At 38.9% G+C, this 7,349-nt stretch overlaps 1 pseudogene; it reads right to left on the bottom strand.

Annotated features, from left to right (window-relative positions):
- Positions 1-4,484: 4,484 nt before the first annotated feature.
- On the bottom strand, positions 4,485-5,476 carry LOC110208642 (T-complex protein 1 subunit zeta pseudogene; annotated as a pseudogene).
- Positions 5,477-7,349: the final 1,873 nt, after the last annotated feature.

Raw genomic sequence — 7,349 nt, 5'->3', positions numbered from 1 at the left:
ACTAAACCATATTAATAAATATAATTTCTAAAAGCAAAATGTTTATTTAGTTGATAATCAATAGGGAGCACATGGAATGGTGGCCCAGGAGCTACAGTGCTAGAAACCCCAGCTTCTAGAACTCTAAAAGGAGAAGTAGTCAGCCGGTTTCTGGGGACCCAAGAAACCTATGCAAACAAGAGTTGGGAAAATAGCCCTGATGAGAGTGTTTCTCTAATTTTCTGCCTTGATGCTAGTAACTATGTTTTTGCCTTGCTCTTTGCAACCAATCCACTTATGGAGATCACAAATGGGTCCTTGTTTCATTCATCATTATCATTATCAACACCATCATTTTCACAATAATAATAATACGTATATAATGGTAAGGTTTGCAAAACACTTTACACAATGACATTGTTCACAGTTCCTGAGCCCCTCCCTTGATATCTTGCCCAACATTACAATTCCTCTTCATCTGGTCTTCCCTTTGTTCCCACCAGTTTGTCAGGGATCCACAAAGTATGAGTGCCATGGTTGTATGATCTCTGATAGAGGCATGCCTGAGAGTAGGGAATGACTCAGAAGGTGTTTTTAAGGATAAAGCTTTCACTGAACACTTCTGTGTTCTCTGTGCCCAAGGCCTCAGACAGTTTGCAGCCCTTCCCAGTGTACAAGGACATGCAGAACTTAGAGAACACAGAGACAGACCGTGAAAGTCACCAAACAATTACAGAACTCCAAAACCCAGTGTTCCGTGACAATATCATCTTACATAGTTCACTGTCTATTCATCTTTACACAATAATCACCACTGCACTAGCAGTAAAAATGCCCCATATTTAGCAACATCAAATCAGAAGGTCCTCTTCTTTTTCTCTGTATTAAAGCCCACATACTTATATGGATATTCCCCAAATGGCTTCTTGTGACCTCCAAAAAGGTAGCACCTATGTGCCCAGACTTTCACCTGTTAGCCATTGACAAATTTTCCTAACATTCCAATCATTCTGACCACTTCTAGCTGAATTATATTCTACAGACTGAGTATTGATTGGCACTTATAGGGAAGGTAGAAGCTAAGAGAAGGAATGATCGAAGCTTATGATAACTATGAGTGACCCCTCAAAGACTGGAGTATACTTGATGGTCGTCTGCAATGAATTCACAGACTCAAGCATTCTTTAAGTGAAGTTGGCAAAAAGTTTATTGCTACACTTTTCAGCCACCAAGGATTCTTAAGGATCCTGTGACCTTAGAGGGGTGTAGTTAAAGTTTACATAGGATAAAATGTAATAAAGCATGTGTCAAATATGCTAACTAGGTGATTCAGGGTGGGATTAGGGAGTGGTTAAAGAGTGGTCAGTTCTTTTTTTTCCTTTTTTTTTATTTATTTCTTTTGATTTATCGACAATCACTTCCATATGCTTTTGAGTTGAAAATTTTTCTCCCCCTTCCTCCCCCCCCCACCCTCCCCAAGACGGAGCTCAATCTGATATAGGCTTTACATTTACATACCCATTAAACATATTTTCACATTAGTGAGGTTGTAAGTAAAAATTAAAACCAATAGGAAGAACCATCAGAAAGAGGAAACAAAACTCAACAGAAGATAAAAATAAGTGATAGTGATTTGACTTCCATAGTTCTTTCTTTGGATGTGGACAGCATTTTCCATCCTGAGGCCTCTGGAGATGTCTTAGATCCTCGTAATGCTGAGAAGGGTTCAGTTTAACAATCTTAGTCATTGCATAATGTGGCTGTTATTGTGTACAAAGTCCTCTTGGTTCTGCTCACTTCACTCAGCCTCAGACCATCTAAGTCTTTCCAGGTTTTTCTGAAGTCAGCCTTTTCATCATTTCTTATAGCACAATAGTATTCCATTACATTCATATACCACAACTTGCTCAGCCATTCCCCAGTTGATGGGCATCCTCTCAATTTCCAATTCTTTGCCATAAGAGTGGTCAGTTCTTAAAGGAACATGCACTTCCTGTACCTACTGCACAGGCATTTTACCCAGAGTTCACTGGGAAAAGCCCATAAGAGTGGCCACATGGAGGTGTAGTTTTAGGCCTGCTATGTCACTAAGTTAACTAGAGTTCAGGGGTAACTGAGAGTTATCCAGTCTGCCACCAGTCAATGTCTTGTTTGACAAGATAAATGTAGGGAGTATGCATATGTCTTAAGTCTAGAATACAGGTAATGAGGAGTTCAGGATGTAGATAATGAGGTAGGGCAGTAATATAGATAGTCCAGTAGTCCAATGAGTAAGAATATCTTTATAACCCAGTGCCAAGCCAGTTCAACCTAATAATTCCTTCAGGTGCTGTTTGTAACTTCACCAGGGAAAGAGATAAGGGTCTTGCTGAGGCCCACTCATGAGTAATTGCTAGGCACAGTGTCCTCGGGCTGGGGAGAAACTGCCAGAGTCAGTGTTTCTGAGGCTAGGGAGAAATTGGGGTCCAAGTACAAGCACAAGCACCTAAGCAAAAGCACCCAGGCACCCCATCAGCTCCATTGTAGAAATACAAGAGGGAAGAACCTATGAAAATTGGGGACCACTTTAAGAGATGACAATGAGATTTTGAGGGAAAGGGGGAAAGAGTAATAAATAAGTCAATTTACTAGTAGTCCCTTTTCATCAAATCTCTCTCTCTCCTAATCCCAAACTGAATCAGTTACTTCCCATTGTCACACTTCCCTTGAATTCCTAGAATTGAATATTCATTTGGCTAAATATTTTTCTTCTTTTGAAACTGAAGGTTCTTCTAGAAATGTTCAGTTCAATTCCACTAGCTAAATCTCTTCCTAAGGTAATTGGAGTTTTTATATGTGGAAAAGGAAGGCAGTTAGATAGAAGGTACTCCTGAACTTGCTGCTGTTGTGGAGTAGGATAGGGGGTGGGGCCACATGGGGACCTTAGGAGCTGGAAAGAGGGGCACTAGTATGTGGAAGATGGGAGGGGGCATACATAAAGGTGGAAAGATAACAGAGAGAAACTGAACTTAGTTCAAAATTAAGAAAAACTCTTCACCCAAGAAAGGAGACCAAAAACATTCTTCTATTTTGTCATCTTCCAAATTCCCTTTTCAGTACTTCAAGGTTCCCCTGTCCTCATCCAAAGAATGAATGAATTAATGAGTGGGGGGGGGAGGGAATATTTATTAAGCACTTCTTCTGTGTGAGGTGTTGTTATGCTAAGCACCGTAAATATAAATACAAAAAATCATATATCCCTGCCCTTGAAGAGGTTACATTCGAATAGAGGAAGTCAACAATTAGTGAATGGTAGCCAGAGAGGGGTTTTGGACAGAGGTATCTCAGGGATGGTGAATGTGGCCTTTAGGCAATTGATTGTCCTACCTGTTCCAAAAATGATAGCCATGATTTATTTGTTATTTGCAGAGTCTGAGAAGGAAAAGAGAGAGGGGCTAGGATGATGTCATTGCATGGGGATGGGGACAGGAATAAAGGAAGAAGGAAGTAGCAGTATGGTGAGTCTAGGTCAGAGGCGAAAAGTGGGCAAGTTAGGAGCGGTGGAGGAGGAATATTAGCATTTTTGTTAAATGTTCAAATGGCACTATTGGATTAGTTTTTTAGTCATATATGACTCTTCATGATCCCATTTGGGCTTTTTTGGCAGAGATATTAGAGTGGTTTGCCATTTCCTTTTCCAGCTCATTTTATAGATGAAGAAACTGAGGCAAACAGTAATAAATGACTTGCCTAGGGTCACACAGCTAAAAAGTGTCTGAGGTCAGTTTAAATTCAGGAAGATGAGTCTGACTCCAGGGCTGACATTCTATCAACTCTACCACCTAGCTGCCCCCTGTCCTGCTGTTGGGTTGCCTAGGGGTATTTTTTCCAGTTTATTTACCAAGTGCACTTTAACTAAATAACTGAGTCTGGGTCAGATTGGTTATGATGAATGCTGGCCCACCTCTTAGATTAGTACCAGTAGTGCAATTTTTGAAAGGCATATTGGGTGATCTGAGGCACAAGGGCAGCTTTGCAGTGAACTAAATGGAACTTACATTTGCAAATGCATATGCATGCATGAATCTCCTTAGAATTGTATGGAACTCACATTTCCAACTGCAACACTTCTGTCTTGAGTCTCTTGCAGTGTGCCTGAGTTCCTCAGCAGAGATGAATACTGTAGTATTAGTACTATAAGTTAACTATCTTGTGAACTAAATAGCCTTTGCCTCACTGTGACACTTAAGTGTCATTCATAACACTTTCTTTTTTTTTCTTTTTCTTTTTCCTTTTTTTTGGGTAAAAAGGACCCCAGCTTTAATTATAGGCCTCAGTACAATAAAAAAAAATACCATAATCAACTTTAGAAACTTACATTTGAATAGGGGCCAGTAATTTCAGTTTTAGAGACCAGGTTTACTGCAACAGTAAAACAATTATTCTTTGGAAAATCCTTGGTGGCTGAGAAGAAAAACTCCACCTCTGGATATACCTTGTGGTTCTTTCTGTGGGGCCTTCATAATTCAGATGATTACAATAGAAACAACCTGTGATTCAGTCCAACCTTTCAGGGAAGACCTTCCAGCTTGCATGATCTCATCAAACAGGAGAATATTGGTGGCAATCACAGTGCAGGAGCGAAGCAGCTGCTTCTTGACACAATAGTTATCCCAGATGACAGCTTCAGCCCCAATAACCAGCTCACCTGTCTTTAAATCAACATCAACAAGTTGTCCTGATTCTGAATGTTCAGCCTGTAACTTAACTGGTGTTTCCTGAAGGTCAAAACCAGAGTTCTGAGCAAGAACCTTGCGAATAATGAGCAACGCATCAGTAAAAGCCTGGACTCCAAGATGGGCCCTTCCCTTGACATTGGACTTGTGTTTAATGAGACTTTCAGCTATGGCAACTTCTACTGTGCCAGCACCAGGAACCATACAGCCATCTTCACTGGTGTTCTTGATGTCTCTCACACTACAGCCGTGATCTGTGTGATCTCCGTGCTTATTTGGGCCTTTGATCAATAACGTCACAGATTGGAAGTTGCCACACTTCTCAATAAAGGTGAACTTCTCCAATGAGGATTTCTCTATCTATTTCCTTGCTTATTTTGATCTGATCCAAGACTTCAAGGGTCTTTGTCTTAGCAGCTTCAAACCCTTCCAATATGATTGGAGGGTGGAGACCTTCAGAGATGTAGAGGTCCACCTGCTTCAGCAGCTCCCCAGTGATGAGAACATTTGAAGTGGTGCTGTCATCAGTAATGTCATCCTGGGCTGTAACTACTTTTGCTATCAAGGGGGCTGTTGGGTGTTGAATTTGCATCTTGGGCAGCAGCATGTTGCCATCGTTGGTGAGCTTGATGTCTCCTGCCCTGGAAACAAGCATCTTCATGGTACCCTTGGGCTCCAGGGTGGTCCTCAGCACGTCCTGCACTGACGTTCATGGTCACAGCCAGTGTTGCCTGAGCCTGGGCCACCTCAGCTTTGGGATTCAGCACTTTCACAGCCAACATGACTACAGAGCAATGGCAGAGGAGGATGAGGAGAAGGCGGGCACAAGGGAAGTGGAAGCCCATAACACTGTTTCTAGGGGGGAATGTGTTCAGATTTCATACAATCTCTTAGAAATGAATTTTGAAATATAAGCCTTATATAAAGGCTTGGCCTCAATATATGAGAACTTGCTATTTATGATTTATTTATGTTATTAATTCTTAATAGGATTGTTATAATTGCAAAGTGAAATTAAAAAAACCCTTTTATTAACCATGGTTGGTAAGTCAGAAAATGATGCTTTATTGGTAAAAGATTGTATTAATGTCACTTTCCAAGAAGATCAGGGTATAGAGCACACATAGAATCTTCCCCCCTCAACCTTCCCCCTAAAAATTGCAGGTCTGGAAGCAAGACTCAGCAATGTGAAGAAATACAAAAGAAAAAAATCCAAATTGGAGTGGATAAAAAGACATTAGATAATGAAAAATGACCTACTCAGGTGAACTTTTGTCCAGCCTAAAGACATTTAATATGTAGTGAATAAGTAAAATATTAATTATGTAGCAGAATGCTCAGTGTCTATTATAGGAATAAATTAATGCCTTTGTACCTTTTGTTAATCATCAAATAATAATCACCTCCACTGAGCTGAAGGGGAAATAATAAAGTATTGAAATAGTTCTTTAGCATTTCAAAACATTTTATATATATATATATTACCTCATTTGGTGTTAACAACAACTCTGAGATAGGCAAGGTTGGTATCTTCATGTTCATCTTAGAGATGAAGCAATAGTCAGTGGGGTAAGGCACTTGGCCAAAATGGTAAATTGGTAATTAGCAGAGCCAGTAGGTAATTCCGTCTTTTGATTCTAGTGTTCATTGCTCTTTTCCCTAAACCAAGCTGCTTTACCTATACATTTCTTTTTACTCTGAAAAAGAGAATTACTACTAACATAAAAAGGCAACTTAAAAAAAAAACCAGCATTAACCAGTCACTATATTTTAGGGAGTTCTTAAAAACAACCAAAGTTTCACTTAACTTCTAGTTTTTCTTTACCATTAATATATTTGCCACAGGATCTAAATCTAGAAAGGAAATGGACCTCAAATTCCAGCTAGTTCAACCCTCTCATTTCATAAAAGTTAGGGTGACTTATCCAAAGTCACACAGGTAGTGATTGTTGGAAACAGGATTTGAATCCAAGTTCTCTGACCCCAGAGTCAGTGATCTTTCACTGCACTATGCCTCCCTTGCATTTCTGGGAGCATATTATATGCTTTTCCTATGAATAAAATGTTAATATATTTGGTCCTTGTTCATATATTCTCTATACTAATATTGCATTTTCTTTTTAAGACAAATCCATGGCTAGGCTTGCTAACACTTAATTTTATTGTATAAAATATATTGTCACAAATAAAAATGCAATGCTTCTATTTATTCCATTTACATTTATTTATTTTTATGATATTATAATATAAATGCATTATATATTTTTCAATTTTTGCTAAACATTCAAGTATGACTATTAAATTGGATTGCCCAAGGATATTTTTCAAGTTCACCTATTAAATAAGTTCACTTTAATTAAATAACTCTGTATTCAATATTTTTATTCAGTCTAAATCTCCTTCTATTTCCAAATTTAGTGGCTACAAAACATTTTAAATCCATACCCATATTATTTTAATCACTTAATTATGTGATTTAGCTACATTTTACCCCCACTAAATCATAAAACTGAGATTTCTATGTAAAATAATCATTTTGCAGGCATGGAAACTGAGAAAAAAATGATTTACCAAAGTCACACAAATAATTAGTGGCAGAGTTGGAACTGGACACCAATACTCTTGACTTCTACTCCAATCCTCTAGCCATTGCCA

Source organism: Phascolarctos cinereus, unplaced genomic scaffold, assembly GCF_003287225.1.
Source record: "Phascolarctos cinereus isolate Bilbo 61053 unplaced genomic scaffold, phaCin_HiC Scaffold_5;HRSCAF=322, whole genome shotgun sequence".
Taxonomy (NCBI): domain Eukaryota; kingdom Metazoa; phylum Chordata; class Mammalia; order Diprotodontia; family Phascolarctidae; genus Phascolarctos; species Phascolarctos cinereus.
The sequence above is the reverse complement of the archived record's forward strand: the minus strand, read 5'-3'. Positions and strand labels throughout refer to the sequence as shown.